Source organism: Mytilus galloprovincialis, chromosome 3, assembly GCF_965363235.1.
Source record: "Mytilus galloprovincialis chromosome 3, xbMytGall1.hap1.1, whole genome shotgun sequence".
Taxonomy (NCBI): Eukaryota; Metazoa; Mollusca; class Bivalvia; order Mytilida; family Mytilidae; genus Mytilus; species Mytilus galloprovincialis.
Window position 1 is genome coordinate 30216311 of NC_134840.1, and position 19087 is coordinate 30235397.

Below are 19087 nucleotides of genomic sequence, written 5' to 3' on the forward strand. Positions count from 1 at the left end.
GCAAAAAGTAAATGAACGAAAGAAAAATGAAGGACACGTTAAACGATAACCGAAGCATACTATGGTACTTCGGGATGGAAAAAGCAAAATTGACTCTTGTGTGCTTCGGTATCAAAAATTTAAAAATCAGTCCGACACCGTTTTGATAATGACCAAATGGGATAAGACACTCAGTATATTACAAAGTTTCATTGTACTTTCAAAGCGAAACGAAAATGCTTCCATTTATATAACTATATTCAACTAAAGTGTCCTGATTTACACTTGTCACATGCTCGTTACAGTATTTGTTGTCATCTTAAAACAATGTTACTTTTAAAAACATACATGTGCCATACTGGATTCTTATTCATCTGTAAATATTTCGATTGTTTTAAAAATTGGTCTTTATAAATTATACACGATTTGACAATTGACATTCACGAAAAAATGACAATAGAAAACTGACAATATAAAATACTTCCTTCGTCTCCAAACGTTTTTGAAAAAAAATGACTAATATGTGCTATACATATATATTTTCTAAAATTTATGAAGAACTATACAAACAAACAGAAACATAACAAAACAAAACAAAACAAAACAGATAACAGAAGATCGTCAGAGCATCAAGACTGAGTAACACGAACACCACTTTTAAAAACATTATTTACCAAAATGTTCCGGCATGGTGATATGTGGCTCCAACACGATTACTTTTGATAAAATCTAACAATAAATCACAAAAAGGAAGAAAAGCAGTTTTTTAACTTTGGCAAAGAAAATTGACTATGTATCAGTAAAAGGTCCGACTCTACAGTTTCGATATAGTTTCATATTAGTATACAAAAAATGCAACAGTAGTATACTGCTGTTCAAAAGTCATAAATCGATTGAAAGAAATGAAATCTGGGCTACAAACCAAAAACAGAGGGAAACACATCAACCACAAGGGGAAAACAAAGGAACAACAGAAACACCGAAGTGCAACAAATGTGAAAGCCAACATACATAGAAACTAACTATTTGACAAGCATTTAACCGGAAATGGAACAGATGGATGAATCGATCTTATGATTTATGTTCCGTGGAAGTTTTGAATTCATATTTCGAGGGAGAACATGTTAACGAAGTTTGTTTATGAGCGACACGCTGAGCAACAACAGTACACATGACAGAAATATCTTTCCGAATGGAAGAAATATCTTGAGGTCAAGTCAGTCTAGCATTGGTGTGAATTTGCTAAATGTTTATGTTGTTTTTATATTGTATTTTGGGATGTGTATTTAGAATTTAATTCACATCGGTGTCGGTATGGGGTTCTAACACCAATCACGTCACCAACTTATGAATGCTTGAATATGGTGTTTTAATAGATTTAAAATAAAAGTGATAACTTATAACAAAATCCCGATTGCTGACGATGTTTAATTAAAAAATAACTAAAACTCAATGTTCATAGGAAACGGCGCTCATTAACCTTATTCACGATGCAGATATTCTCAAGTATCAAACGACAGAAGACGAATGTCAACGGCGGTAGAGAGGAAGTGAAAGGAAAGCTAACGTAAGAACGGAGCATGTCAACGAATGAAGTAATACAAATACTATTAATAGAAAACATTATTCGAACGAAAATCCGTCCTAACCTATTTATTGGATTTTTCTTTAAACATCATATTGATGCCACTGTGTAATCACCTCCATGACGACTTATATCTGTATGGTGTCAGCATTTTAATACGTCTATGAATTTCAACTAAGTTTTATGTCTCTAAAATTCATTGACATATATATGTTTGACCTTATTTTTGGAATATATGTAGCTGACCTTATAGAATATTATTAAATATTTCGTGTAGATGTCTTTGCAAAATAAAAAAAAAACTATTTACTGATCTTCTTTTCTAAATAAAACTACGAAGTATTGTTTTCAAAATATTATAGAACATTAACTTATATTGCATTATATGTTCTTCTAAAGTTTGAGTCGCACAAGAGAGGTTCCGAATAAAACTATATTGGCACCAGGCAGATGGAAGATAAATAATATGGCGGAAATAGATTGCATCCTGCAGGTATCAGAGCTGCAGAAATTGGACGAAGTACCTTCATTGATGCTAAATATTTATCACTAAATTATAAAAAGGCACTGATATTGAGGAATATTCTCCAAAATGTCTTACTGTTTTCGCTAATCACTGGGTTTGTCACACACATATGGAACAGGATCTGTTTAACCCTTCCGGAGCACCCTCAGTTTTGGTGGGGTTCGTGTTGCTCGGGCTTTATCTTTCTATGTTGTGTTTTGCATACCATTGTTTGTTTTGTGGTTGTTTTTCGTGAGCCCGTATAATATGATACACTGCTAAGTACAGTATTCCTCAATATTAGTGCATAAACCCTAAAGAATAAGTTTTATCACTAACACCTGTAAAAAAGGTATGTTGGTTGGTTGGTTTGTTGTTTCGGGTGTTTCAAAACTCAAATTTTGAATTCGGATATATGCTTTCGAACTTGAACCTCCAATTTCAGATTAAGTTTTAACTTTTGGTTTTTAAATCCAAAAAAGAAAAATATTCGGATGTTTTATTTCCAATCCTTGTAGCCGAATGTTACTTTTTATTTTGGAATTAGCAAAAGAAAAATAAGAGTAAGAAAGAAAATTATATTTCGTAATTTTTTATTTCTATTTTGAGTAAAACATTAACTTTTTTTAAGTTGGCAGGCATTAAACAAAGTATAGAAAATTAATTAATATATCCTGATTAAGTCTGGCTTTCGTTCACTTCCGGTCCATGGATACAGAAAAAAAAACTCGATGAACTCAAAATAAAGTAAACGAAACTAAGTGTGCTGGGTTTTTTCTACAGACATGGTATCTCCACTTCTTTATAAAATAATTAAATCCAGTCAGCCGTAAATAAAATGTAATTTGTTGAAATAGAAACCAGCACCTCGCACATGTTACCTGGAGAGCTCATCATTTCTTCAAAGAAACAAAATTGGATTATCTTAATTAGTATTTGATCGTTAGTACGGAACAAATCTCAACCAGAAAAAGGAGTTTCTTCCAAGTATTTATTTTCTGAAATGGACGTTTTAATTTCCTCTTGTTTAATAAATGTTTTGGCACATTAAACAACTACAGCTTAAGAAACAAGTATCTAAACTCAAAATGAATAAAAAGAAATAAAGTTGACTCTAATAATACTATCAACAAAATGTAGTATTGTCAATTAAAGAAAAAACTAACAACAACTAAGTGTGAATAAATAAAACAGAGTACAAGCAAGGGACATGTTAGATCATATAGTGTTATAACAAAAAGAGTCCTTTTGGGCATACCACGACGCCACATCAATTAAACAATATGTATTACTGTAATCCTCGTTCAGAAAGTTCAGTGTATTATTTTGGTTTTGTAGTTAAAGTATATAACTTGTTTGGTCTTTAAGTCTCATTGTTTCTACGTTATTTATCTTCTGGTACAAGTTTTTCCTTTTGGTTGTCGCTGTGGATATAAAACATTTCCATTTTCTAAATTCCATATTCTTAATGAAGAAACTCTTTAAATTGCAATCAGCAGTAAACTCATTATACTAGTTTCAAGAAGTTAAACGATCAAATATGTTCGTGAGTATCATAAGTATGAGCTCACTGTTTACAACTCAAATTCGGATACGTTGATCAGTTTTTTAGTTTTCATCGATTTTCGTATTGTTGCCAAGACGTCAGTTTATATTCGACTTACATGGGTTTGAATATCCCTTTGTTTCCCTCATCCACTGTTTTCCCATACTGTAAAATGTAAAAAAAGAAACGGAGAAGTAATGTGCGTATAGAATTTCCGATGGGGTAGACATCAGTGTTTAATAAAAAAAAACTGTTAAAAATTTTATCGCTAAGTTACAGCAAAAATGTCGAAGAAAATAGTAGACTTGAAATAACTGGTCCTTCTGGCAATGTTTACCATGATTTTACTTAATTTATAGTTTAAGGTGTAATACCACCATTGATTTTCCCCTATTAGTCTTTGTTAAATTTGCACTTTTAAAAAAAATCTGTATAATTTATCTTTGTTTCAAATTAAGAATTAAGAAATACTTGGCATGAGTAAAGCTTTATTCTTTTACTGCAATAAAATGTAAGATTAATTACCTACAACTGCCAAATTCAAGGGAATATTTTTTATCGACCTATTTTCGTATTCAACCGGATGTGACGTACCATGATTTTATTACACCTTAATAGAGCGAAACATGGAATTGGTGATTTCTCTCTTACTTTTCAGAGGTCAAATTAAAAACAAATGAAAGCGACGCGATGAATTAATTATAAGAAAAATATAATGTAAGACCGTATCAACGTAGGGCCATAATAAAACAGATACAGAAAACATAAACAAAACAACATTGAATACTAAAGCAATGTCATACAAAGATTCTCTGAATCCGTTTGCTCCAATGGTGTTTTCGAAGAAACCCAAAGATGGCGATTTTTTTCTGAAAACAGTGGATGATGTCACTTGTTTTGTGCGGGATTTACATTGCAATTGTGAAATTATCAAGAATAAAGTAATATCAAGTGCATTTGAAGGGTAAATATTTCCTGCCTCGTTTGGCTTAATTGTTCAATTGTACAATCTTGTAATTGGGTTAGACGGCATGCAAACAAGTAAGGAATCCGTAAACCATTATCAAATATGTATTTTATTTTTTAATTTTAATAGAAAAGGCGTGTGAAAAAAATGCAAAGGGAAATATCAAATTTGTACATTTTTATCTGGAACATCAGTATTGTAATTTTTTGCAGTATATTAAATTCAGTTCAACCATTTTCTTTTATCTACCAAATATATCTCTATTTAGTCGATTATATTTCTTTAAGGAACGGAAACTGTTCGTTCTTGTGCTATATTATAATTTGATCGTAACTTATTCGATACGCCATTCAGTCGCCAAGTAAAAACACAAAAGGACATTGGGTGCTAGAAGGGTACCGCTAGAAGAAAGACGTTGCGTGTGGTATGCATTGAGCAGCCGAAAAGGTGTTAAATTTATTTTTTCTTTCCATTGTTTCCGCTGCTCGTTTTTGGATTTCAATTAACACGCTGGATAATGGTCTACAACTAGAATTATCATTTTACCTGATTGAAGGGATTAATTTTCTTGTATCCTTTTCATTCATTTTCGAGTAGATACATCACACTGGCAGATTTTGCTTAATTCACTTCGGAACTATAATGGAGAACACAAATTAATACTCTTGATTCTTATCCCGTCCTGAATGAAAATCTTTCTAAATTCATAAGATCTATTATATATATTTCTTGGAGGGTAAAATAGATAATTTTATCATTAAGGAATAAAATCAGTAATAGCACAAACAAATTACCAAATTATTTTCTCCCTGAATACTGAACGTGATTTTTATAATATGAGCTGTACATTTTGATTATCTTTTAAATTCAAGCTCATTTTCTATGTAACATACTTGTAGGTAAATACGGAGGTGTGTAATGATTGTAATGAAACAACTAGCCACAAACTCCAAATGACGTTCATGAAATCAACTATAGGTATAAGGCAGCAACCATTTGATTTTCTGGGGGGGGGGGGGGGCTATGGTTTTTTTTGGAAAAAAAAGTTTGTTTCCAGTTTTTGGAGAAAAAAATAATTTGTTTTTGATTCTGAGAAAAAAAAATTGTTTGTTTCACCCTCAGCTGCCACTACATGTAATGCTAAAATTGAAAGAAAAAAATTGTTTTCGACTTGTCGCGAAAAAAATAGATTGTTTTTCGCCACAGGCGAAAAAAAAATTTGTCCAGAAAAAAAACCCATAGCCCCCCCCCCCCCCCCCAGAAAATCAAATGGTTGCTGCCTAACCGCATGGCTTTTAACAATGATCAAAACCTAAACCGTATAGTCAGCTTTAGAAGGCCCCGACATGACAAAATGAAAATTTCAGGACGATGTTTTTTTCGTTTGAGTTGTTTCACATTTAGTCATATAATTTGGTGGCCTTCCATATCTTATTATACAGTGTGGGTTTGCCCTTTGTTTAAGGCCATACTGTGACTTGTAGGCGAACACATCTAATTGGACTCTGAGTGAACAGTTGTCTCTTTGGCAATCATACAAAGATTACACAACTAGTGTATAAGTCATTTTTTCTTAAAAGACTAAAATATCATTCAGTAGACATCCAACCGGTTTAGTAAGAACACTTGTAGTAGTGTCATTTTTACGCCTATTAAATAATAGTAAAAATATCTTTATAAAGTTCTTTAATTAATTGTATTGATCATAAACGTTTAACTCTTGAATTTTGATAAAGGAATATTATTATTTAAATCCAAATCTACACTTTACTTTTATATCTAGTTCATGAATATTCAAAAGGTTCTTAGTTAAAATTACGTATCTGATTGGTCATTGTGATTTCGCGGTCAATTTATATTTTGTATTGACCAGGTAGATTTGCACGGGAACTTGGAAATTGCAGATGTATGATTTTGTATGTCCCGAATTTATATACCTGTGTTATTGATTTAACTAATTGTGGACACAACCTATTATTTGATTATTGACACAGATAATTGATATTTAATAAATGGCGGCATATTAGACAAAATAAGGAAAAGTGTTAAAGTTGATATTTATTAGTACACTTATATTATACATTGTAATGATAGAAGTTTAACTATAAATGAATCTGAGTTATTTTGTCATATTGTATATTTTACTAGTCCGAATGTTTATGATTGCATTTTGGTTTTAGGACTCCATTGATGTAATTATATAGAGAATGTATTAGTGAACTGTGCCTTGTCCTTGCCAGTAAAAACTCACTCCACAAGTGGTACGAGTCAATCTATTTTAACTATGTAATGTTGTAGCAAAACGTGATGGATTATTTCCCTTTAAATATGCGGTTTTAAACATATTTAATATATTGGCTTAATTAGTCTTTATAAAAATAGTATTTACAATTTAATGATTGTTGTAATGTAATTGTATCTAAAGAACAAATAATATCGTATGTTCCGATTACTTTAATGTTATATTTGCAGTTTAACGAACGTGCTGGGCCAGCTCTCCTTTACCCGCTATCTTCGATGAGGGTTTACAGTTAGATATCAACGACTTACTACTTAAGATGACAGAAACCAATCCATGCCGTACAGATAGACGTAGTAGTTGGCGTAATCGCGTTAACATGCACTCCAAAACCATTGTATCATGGGGAGTGTTATGCCGATTAACGTCCGAGGGCTGTATCCTAGGCTGTTGGGTGATACGACCTTCATTTCACTGCCTCACGGCTTTGGTCCTGATAACGCTTCCTGTCATCTTTCGAACTACGTCCGAGATCATCTACCAGTACTCCATCATCGAGGCTAGCGGGCTGCCAAGCTGACCAAACTGGCCCTGAAAGCAGCCGTTAGTGAAGAATAAACAACAAAATAGTCAACAAACCAAAAACAACTCATCAAAACCAAGATGGCGGCCTACATATTGCGACCTCCACTACTTGTTCCTGACCCACGGCATCAAAATATGTTAAAGCTCACCAAACGTCTTCGGGCACCGAGCCGACCGTGCGAGGGCTGTATAGCCAGTCAAGGTCGTTAAACACCACCATATATATAAGGGTTACATTTTTGTGTAGTGTATCACAATGAGAACTTAAAGTACACGTGACATTAGCTCAATGATTGTCTATTATATGTATTCGTAGAATAGTACACAATCTTAAACTGCATTGTATTTTACCATTACTAAATGTGATAATGGGTAATTTAAGATACTTGTGTTTTATAATAGAACTGTTATTTATAATTGTGATATTGTTATTTCAGAGTTTATTTTTACTACTGGTATAATAAATCATCCGAACCCTAAACACAGTTTATTATTACTTGACCCAAGAATCGACCCTGTTACACACTAATAAACAGATCGGAAACGTATTGTCAACCAGCAGAGGTATCGACTCAGTGCTGTAAAAATAAAACAACACATTATAAATTGCATGCGTTTGAAGCGCTTTCCTGGATTAACCTTCACGCGGAACGCTTTCCTGGATTAACCTTCACGCGGAACGCTTTCCTGGATTAACCTTCACGCGGAACGCTAAAAGCCAAATATTCGAAACCCAAGGATGTATAAGACCTGAAAACGTTGTCGGTTGAAGAGCTATAAACCAAAAAGGACATAAAAAAAATAGCCACATCTATCTAAGATTAACTGTGTATGTATGAGGGAGTTCAAACCTTAGTTACTGTATAATTTCAAATCTATAAACGGGTAATTTCAGATGGTTTGTTTCAAATCAAATGTTCAGAAGAGGCATTAAGCTGCATGGTGTGTGATATCGTGAAGTCCAAAACGATTTAAGCGTTTTTTAAGTTAGTTATTAATTATAAATACATGTAATGGCGTACTAATCAATTTCTATTTTTTTGGCAAAATGTGAATATTTCCTATATTCGAATAAGAATTAACTATATTTTATCAAAATTCTCCTGTTAACACCATTCTTTACAGTATGTTAAAACAACATAATCACTTTTACCTGACGACACTCTCCTCAATTTGTTGTCGATAGAGGACGACATTTATTAGGTTCCTTTTCAGACTTTATAACGGCTAGGTTTAGAACGATGTTGAGATCCACTGAAATAACCCCATCATAGGGAGCATATCTTAACTTTGATGTTTCGTAATCTCGTACTGAGGAAGCAATACTATCTATATTGATGTATAATCTAACTGATGATCAAAATATAAAAAAGAAGATGTGGTATGATTGCCAATGAGACAACTATCCACAAAAGACCAAAATGACACAGACATTAACAACTATAGGTCACCGTACGGCCTTCAACAATGAGCAAAGCCGATGCCGCATAGTCAGCTATAAAAGGCCCGATAAGACAATGTAAAACAAAAATGTTTATTTCTTTTTGATTTTTTTACGTTTACTAAATATATACACCGCAAGCATGCAGTGGAACGAATTATAGTTGATACACACCACACAAGCAACATATCGTGCTTATCAATATTAGAATACAGAGAAGTAGTTAAATGATTGCAAACGGAACAGATATCAAAAAAAGATGTTACGAAGTTGCTATAGGTTTATTAATAAACAAACCTCACACTTTATAGTAAGCTTGAACAAAAAATAACCGTCATGAAAAAGAGAAACAATTCAAAAGAGATCCCCAACGAACTGATTTCAATAAACTGCCAATAAAAATGAAAAAAATGGAGAAGCAAATAAGCAAATAGTCATTCCGCAGTCTTTCGTCAAATACGAAAACCCTGCACATACATTTAACTGAAAACGATGCATATTTTAAAAGGAGGATGATTTTTAAACCTTACTACACACACATCACAGCACGGCCGGATTGCGTCATTTCGCCCAATTTGTATGTGTAATATTATGTATCTTAAGATCCTTGCTTTTCCTATACTTTATAAAGAAGGTTATATTTTTATTTCATGGTGAGATTGTACTATGATAAATGGTCTTTGATTTTTTTTATATGATAATTAATAAAAAACATTTTTTTACAACAGCTGTTCATAATCAATTATGTTATTATGAGTATGTGTATAACTGACTGACTACATTATATATGTTGCAGGCTCAGTGTTACGCAAGAAGTTAATAAGAATTTCTCGTAAATTAAGATGTCCTAATAAGAAGAACAAATCTAACGAGATTATTGTTATTTGTTCTGGTCCTGAATATATGAACGAAATATTGACCACTGGACATTAACTTAAAAACAATCAATCAATCAATTAACCCTATAATTAAATCGTTGTTATCTAGCTATCATTGATAAAGTCAACAATTTAAAAGGTAGAAGTGTTATTAAGATGGTACTCATGTTATATTCACACAAGTCAAATTCCAACTAGTCTTAAAAGAAAATCTCTGCATGTCTAAAATGGCACCAATCCTTGTCAGCTTTCTAGAACAGACGTCTGTAGTATAGATTTATCGATGGTCATGGAGTTATGTCAAATGTCCTACCAACTTTTATTTCCGCTATCAATATATATGCACCAAGAATAATCCCTTGATTGTTTTCATCACGTGATGAATTGCCTACCTTTTATATTAAATGTTTATCTATTTCTTTAATTGTAGTATAAAAAAGAGTCTTGGAAAATCTGAAATAAAGTCTAGAGCGTTGAATAAAAAAGACAAGCAAAAAACATACAAGAACTTGCGTTACACATAGAGTGTGTTGGTAGGCGATGCTATCACATTACAATTACCACATTTAAGCTGAAAGCATCTTCTGAGCATTTGAAGGTATCTGCTATATATTGGCTATACATCAACTACACAAAAAAAAACGCGTCCAATATCAACAATCAACAGGAACGCTAAATGCTGTTATGTTATGATAAAAGCTGCAAGTTTCTCCGTGACATCTTTGTTATTTAAGCAGTCAAGTTTATCGACAGGTTTTGAGAATTCCTATGGGCACCAATTGCGCCTTTTTATATAGTAGGATTGTTCCTGTGTTGTTATGAATTGCCTCATTTGGCCAAACTCAAATTGATATCCATATTAAGTCCATTTGATAGAGGGAAAGGCCCAAACACTCATCGCTACCTTGATTCAATTTTGGCTGTAAATGGTCAAAATTTCTGTAATTTTACCTCGGCAAGTTACCCGAGGGAACTGACATACATGTTTATCATATGAAAAAAAAATCTTGTTCTTTTCTAGATTTGAATAGTCAAGTTTACTAAGGGGAAACCATTACAAACACTCACGACAAAAGAAACGATTTTTCTTTCCGTATTGTTAAACTTTCTATTTTTGGACGATGGTGCTCTTTTTTATGGTATGTGTTTTATATATTCATACTCATTTTTATTGTTGTGTCTATAATGACGTTCTAGGTTTCAATAATGATATACATAACTGATAAAGTATTAAGCTGTACCTGTAGAAAACTTTTTATGGCGATAGCAACAGCAATAATGTTCAGCAAAGTAAGATCTATTAACAAATAAGTCAACATGACCAATGTGGTCAATTGACCATATAAGGCGTTATTGCCCATCAAAGTCAAATTTAACAGTTTTCGTAAATTTTTGTAATCTTTTACAAAAGTCTTCTCTTGAATCAACTGAGACAAATTTAACAAAACTTCGCCACAATCAGCTTGAGGGTATTTAGTCTTTTAAAAAATGTGTCCGATGACCTCGCCTGCCAACCAACATGACAGACATGGCTAAAATAGAACATATGGGGAAAATGCAGCTTTTTACTTATATCTCTGAAACTAATGCAAAAGCATAACGGTTGCATTATTTCATGAAACAATTGTAAATAAAAATATCAGGTGAGCGACACAGGCTCCTGAGCCTCATGTTTGTACATGACGTTTTTTTCACTAAATCCATTGGATGTGTACTGATGGAACCTTTAGTTAAAGAAGACATGGTTGGGTTTATTACTTGAAATTGTGTTTGAACTAACTTTCAGAACTGAGTTAACCATAATATCAGCAATAGGAAAAAAAGGAAATGTAGTATATTTGCGAATAAGACAACTATCCGCCTGATTCAACTCTGTGGCTTGTCATTCAGTGGTTGCCGTTTGTCACTTTTGTTTTTCGTTTGTTGTTATTTACATACATAAGGCCATTATTGTTTTCCTATTGCATTATTTTACGTTTTGTCAATTAGTGGTCTTGTATAGCTCACTTGACAGTACAAGTTTTCCTCATTGATGAAGGTCGAAAGCTAACTTATAGTTGTTCATATCCCAGTCATTTAGTCTGTTGTAGATTGTTGTTTCGGTGGCAATCACACTACGTTTCCTAATTTGTTTTTAAATGTAATAAGGTTTTGAAGGTTCTATATAAAAAAAAACTGAATTTGCTCAAGGTATGCTTGTCATTTAAAACTGCAATTTGGTCTCATCCAAATCTAAGCAGTGTCATATCAACGTGTCCTAAAATAGGCAACCTGACTCTTAATCAAAACTATTAACTTGAAGAATTTTACGGTTTATTATTTTGTTTTTTGGTGGTAATGTTCCGTTGGCTTGATCTTATGACCTATAGACTTCACAAACTAGTAAGTTTGCGTTGCTTCGGTGACCCGAGTGGTATCAGTATTTCATCTTTCGTATGATCTCTAGACTGATAGCACTGAGGTTGTACGTTCAAACGCCGATTGTGTTCTTTCGTTCGGCTTCACTAGCTTGAATTGTCAATTTTCCGATTGAAGGTCGGATATTTTCCGATTGAAGGTCGGATATTTTCTGATTGAAGGTCGGATATTTTCCGATTGAAGGTCGGATATTTTCTCTGGATACTCTGGCTTCCTCCACCAAATAAACAAGGTGCCAATGAAAAAGCCAAATGTGATAAAAGTGCCTTTTTAACACCAACATTCAATCAATAGTTCGTGCTTAAAGTGACATTAGCTAGTTTCATAAATAGACGACACAATGGTCTATAGAACACATCCTTTGACACATTCAAATTTACATGTTCAGTCAATATCGAAATCTTGGTCAGAACCATCAATCAATTTGGTATATATCTTAAATACTTCACATTGAAATGTACATGTTTTCTAAGTTTCAAGTTGATTCGAGCTCAAATTCATGATAAACAACCTTTAACTAAAGCAATTCCCTAGTCTGTGAATCGCAAGTTGCCAAAATTTGAAAGTTCACATCGTTATGCTCATGTGAATTCAGTTTCAAATGGATTTGTCTTTTACTTCATGGTACACTACCTTAAACAAAAACCTTTAAAGTTTGCACGAGCATTTCTAATGACTTGGCATCGTAAGGCAGCAACCATTTGATTTTCGGGGGGGGGGGGGGGGCTATGGTTTTTTTTTCTGTGCAAACTTTTTTTTTCGCCTTCGGCGAAAAACAATCTATTTTTTTCGCGACAAGTCGAAAACAATTTTTTTCTTTCAATTTTAGCATTACATATAGTGGCAGCTGAGGGTGAAACAAACAATTTTTTTTTCTCAGAATCAAAAACAAATTATTTTTTTCTCCAAAAACTGGAAACAAACTTTTTTTTCCAAAAAAAACCATGTGATGGGTATTCTTCTGGAATATTTTCCAACATTGCCTATATTACTAAAAATAGAACATAAGAAAACTGAAAAATCAAATAAAATCTTTTATTAACTTTCATAAAAATTCATTTTAAATCATAAAAGTGGCAAGAAAATGATAATGATTATATCTTGATGAAATTGTAGTTGATGACCCTACTGTTGTTTAACATTGCTAAAGTGGTTACCAGAAATAGAACATTGGAAAAGTGTTGCTTAAATATCTTGTTTAACATATAAGACAAATTGCTATCAAACTTGAAGGAAATGATATAGTTGACATCCTGATGATAACGCGACACACCATCAAACATAGCTGCAACCGTTATTAATTGAGATTAAACGAAACTTCGTTTAAAATATTATGTATGCAGGCCTAATTGTTATCATGCATTGTGTAAATAATACCTGCGATGCTCTATAGAAATAAGATGATGACGAAACCGATACAAAAGACGAAAGCCTTTTTTTGCACTGATATTTAGTGTACATAAACTCGTCAAAGATACATACTATTATTCTACTTGTCTGATGTTAAAAAATGGATGTTGATTTGATTACAAAACTAAACAAAGTGATGCCACCGCACTCCACTTTGAAGTAACTGTAGTATAACAAAGTTAATATAGGACTTTCTTTGAGATATTATTGTGCCTGTGAGACACAATTGATGCCCCGCAGATGCAAAGTGTTATTTTAAAATAACTAAACCATTTAATCGATTATAAACAAAAATTAGACAAAGTTCAACTATCTCCCAAAAGAGCAACTATTATAAGATTCAGAACCCTGATCAATGTACATCTTCAATATATGTACAAACAGACAGCAAAGTGAAAACTTCCGAGGCTTCAAATTATAGATGTTTAATATGAGGAATAACTATATACCCATAATGGGACGTACGGGCGGAAGGACGAATGGAAAGACAGACAAACGGACGGACAGGGGTAAAACAATAACATTTTAGTTGCCGGGGGGGGGGGGGTAAGAAAACATTATAATCCCGCCAATTGTCCTAATGTATCTTGTAATCATATCTTACTGGATTGTCTTTTAGGGAGTTTGGTGTTTATTGTACAAATCTAGAAAACACGTACCTCTTGTTCGCACTTTTCTAGACCTTATATTGTTGGTTGTTACACAGATCTAATATTGAAAACCGTATGTTTAGATACGTATTTCTTCTTTCTTTTGTATTACTTGATATACTACTTTATAAATAAGTATTGACTACATAAACATAAGAAATTATTTGCAGTGTTCCAGCATATTAACACCCACAAAAACTCCCTCAACGACAGTATTTTGTTGATGTTTAGTTCTGTGAAAGTTGTCATCTGTTTAGTACCGTGTGATGATTGTATGAGTAGAAATACATGTACGTGCAGTGGTCTATCAATGTTAATACATGACTAAATACAACAATGTAGTTCATTCAGTATCCTTTTTTACAAACTACCACAAATCAATGTTCAATCGTAGCTATATAATACGAACAAAGCACAGAACTAAATGTATTAGCATTGCACTACCCAATCATTTAAACTTAAGTATCATTGCAAATAATTCTTTGAACAAGCAAGTACCGGCGCAAACTTCCGAACTGGACAGGTTATTACCATTTAAATCTTCGATTGGTCTTCAATCTTTGAAATACACCTTCTTAATTTGCTTTTATGGAAGTCATGCCATGCCACCTTCCTATAGTTTTCACTCTAAAACCAGCTACTGAACTTCCAAGTAAATTGCATGCTGCAATGTTTGATCAGTTCAAAATATGATAATCTAGTGTACTGACTAATTAAATTTTAGTAAAAATTAAATTTTGGTATCCATAAAGATGCTTTTAATAATTAAAATATCTCTTCGATGAACAAACATAAAATAAAAAAGGAAAACATGCTGATACATAGGCAATTTGAAACAGAAATTGAACGTATTTAAACAAAAAACAAAAACAAATTGAACGTATTTAAACCAAAAAAAAAACTGCTAAAACCTGCAATTCTTGTATTTATTTGACATGCACATCGTACTAAAATAAGCACCAAAACAACCAGTGTGTTCCTAAAAGAGCTGCAGGCATGTAACATTCACGTTGTAAATGAAGGTATACTATGTTGACAGAGTATAGGGGATTTTTTACTAAAACTACACAGGAGATATTCATATATATTTACCTGTCAGATACATATTCCATTACAGTCTAAATCGGAATGGTAATCATCATAACATAGTGTTGAACTGATCTTGGCCAATAAAATGCATGTTTAATGGCACCCAACTTCTATTAAATAAATATTGAATTTAACTAAATTGGAAATACTTAAAAATAATAACAGAACCAAGAAAGAAAAAAAGAAAGAAAGGGAAAATATGAGTACATCCTGACCGGTGCTTACAAGTCTTGTGCCAAAAAAAAATTGTTAACTTTTGGTTTAACTTTAGTGCATAGTGCTTAGAAATGACTCATAATTTTACTTCAGTGTAAAGTGCCATCTTTGAGGTAAAATGATCACATTAATTTATAACAAAACTTATCAGTGTATAGTGTTTTCGTTATGACTAAGATGACTGATTTCAGGTGAATACGTTTTATTATGCAAACAAAAACTGTTATAAATTTATCATTTAAAGTCAATTTGGAATAAATCTGTAGTTTGCGTAAATGGAATGGCTTATTTTGGCGCAAATGAAATGACAATTGCCGCAAAAGCAAAACACCGAGAGGTTTCCCATATTAATGATTTCACAGTGACAGGCAGAGTAAAGAAAACACACAGAAAATTCAGTATGTTTTGAGCCTATTCAGAGATAGCATTCTTGATCAGTACTTGATGTCATGCCATTTTGCACAAATTTCATAAAATTATGCCATTTCACATTTCACCTTTAACACTTAACGTAAAACTTCTCAAAAGCGAGGTAGATTCCTTGAAATTTTCATAATTAAGCTTTCGTTTCCTCTTTTGGTAAACGGAATTCTTATTCGTACCCAAAGCAGTTATATAAGGAAAACATACAGAAACGTTGGCTGGTCTTATAACATTTTTTATTTACTTATTTTAACACTTTTCTTAATTCTATAGTATTGCTAGACGACTGCAGCCTTTTTTCTTTACAAATATGGCCAATAATTACCACTCATTACATATTCAGAATGTCTCTTTGATTGACAGCTATCAATCTCCCAACACCCGACATGCTGGTATCGATTCTGAAATAAATATACTTATTCTATTTCAGTGTAAAATGTAAATTGCACTTAATAACCGCGTGTTGACATCCAAGTTGTAAATGTATTTGCAAATCATTTGATATATGATCAAATCAAGCAGAAATATCTTTTTACTTTTATATTTCTTTAAAAGGTAATCCGACTTCATCCCTTAGCTATTATCAGCAATACAAGGTCGGGCAGATGGAATAATCTATAGACTCCGACGCCAATAAGGTGACGGTAAATTTTCATTGAATTTTCAATGTTTGAGCATCATTGGGCAATTGCGTTTCAATTATTGAGTGTCAAATAGCCAATACTACAACGCATTTAGACTGAATTAAAATCTTGTCATTTTTATCTATAAATGTAATTCAGAGAAAGAAGATGCAAATTCAAGTATATATGTTACATATTAATTAATAAATATATTTCCTCGGTTGATCTTTAATTTTATTGCCAAACCTATTTATTAATTTATAAATCAAATCATGTATTCTGGTTTTAAAACCAAATACAGGATCTTCACATGCAAATGCAATGCTCACGAATATACAAAAAATGCAGCACAAAAATTTCTACACAAACACACATTCAAATAAAAGCAACATGTAGATATTGAAAGGTTAAATGTAATTAAAATTTCTACTTGAATTATCTCCCTCTACTTATAGATTTAGAATAAAGGTAATTTTAAATATGTTTCGGTTTATCATGGTTTAGTTACATTGTTTATTATTCTATAATTGTTATTTTTAATTGATATTGATTTGCATATGTAGACGTTCACCTTTCAAACAATGGAATAACATGTTTATCCTTTACCATCGAAAAAGATTTATTTCATACCCATGTTTTACAAACCTGGGGAAGAACGATTGACTGCCATCAAAACTTTATACTATTGGTCCTGGTGGCCTTCCTATGTTCATTTTTTTATTTATACTTTTCTGGTATTTTTTTAGTTGGGGAATACATCTACTTTTATTTACCTGGACACTTCTGAAATGACAACTCAAACAAAACTAGTTAAACACTTATCGCAATTTTACCCATCTTAGCGTTTCTGTATTTTGGAGAGGGCATTTTGACAAAGGAATTAACAACTTAATTTAAATATACGTTTAAATTTGTATTGTGTATAAATGTACCGTTATGTAAAATCTTTTGTTCGAATAAATTTGATTGCAAAATTAAACCAAAGTTCCATGTCTCAAATCATTGAAACTATAGTGTGATGAATTTGACTAGAAGGTAAGCAATATAAATTTCACGATCTACAAATTGGTAAATAAGACATTATTATATGGTTAACCTGTAGGCTATTGCTTAACTGAGGTCAAATCTTGGTGTCGCAAACCGATTATTTTAAGCCTAGGGGTAGTTTTAAAGAATTAGTTACGCTTGCAATCTAGTTGAGGTGTATGGTATTTCCGTTTCGAGTGTTACACCAAGCGACAAATAAAACCTTTCTTCAGCTGCGTTCTTTCTATGTTGTTTTCTTACACTTATTCTGTTATATAATTTCCGTCTCATTATGGTATTGTTATAATTGGTTTTGTCCGAAATTAAAAAGAAACGAATAATTCACGAAAAAAGTGAAATTGTGTGGTCTACAGATAGTTCATAGCCTATTTCTGTCACTATTTAGTTTTTTTTGTAATTTGTAATGAAGGATCTGTTTAGTTATTTTTTTTTTGTAAACTAAGGGTCTTTATAGGCCTAATATTTTGTAAATTGAGGGTCTTTTGAGGTCTATTACTTTGTAAATTGAGTGTCTTTTTAGGTGGAACATTTTGTAAATTGAGGGTCTTTTTAGTTACTGATTGTTACAGATGAATTTCTTTCCAGAAGCACAAAGACACCTTTAAAAGAATAAATAGTCAGAAAAGTACATTATAAGTATTTTTATGGAGAGTCTTTTTGACAAGTACAATATGACTCTTTAATTATTGGCACCATTTGATTCACTTCCCTACTTTACTATCAAAGTTTAAGTTAGCTCAAGTGTCCGACTTTCAAGGCTTAGACAAATACAAAGTGTACAATATATTCAATCAAATCACTGCGTAAATAATTCTCTTCAAAAACTGAATGAAAATAAACATACATATAATTAGTTTTTATCCTTTTCGACATTTTTGCAAATACATAAATTTACTTTTGAACAGGTGCACATTTTCAGTTTCCTCAAAACTCATTAAAAATGCATATATTTCAATTGAACTGAACAAGTGTCACTTTCTTATATCCGTCAAACTCGGGCGATGTCAGGAAAGAGTTTTGGTTAAGATGAACAACATTATCTTTCCGAACCCACCTTAATCTCCATAAACCGCCACTACAACCCTCTTAATTCCAATCCTTTTCATTAAACGGTAAAAGCCAGTATTATGTAGCGCTAATGAGTTATACTTATTCCGTTAATAAGGTGAGGATTTGAATTGCATTAGAACGGCTTTACTGAATATTTGTTGAAAAACTAATCATGTTTGTGCGAGAGAAAGCTTTTAAGAAAAACCTTGTATTTCTTAAGGTCCATTAGCAATGATGTATGAAGCATATGTAAACTTTTTCGATGAATCTTGTTCAGAAGTAACATTTGACCCGTAAGACGAATATTTTTACAGGTTCTTAACACGTATGTTTCTTTTCTATGTGATGCAACAAATTCAGCAAGTTTTTGAAAGAAAAGATTACTTAATTTTAATTTAATTAAAAAATCTAAGATCATAGCCAAAGCATGTTCATC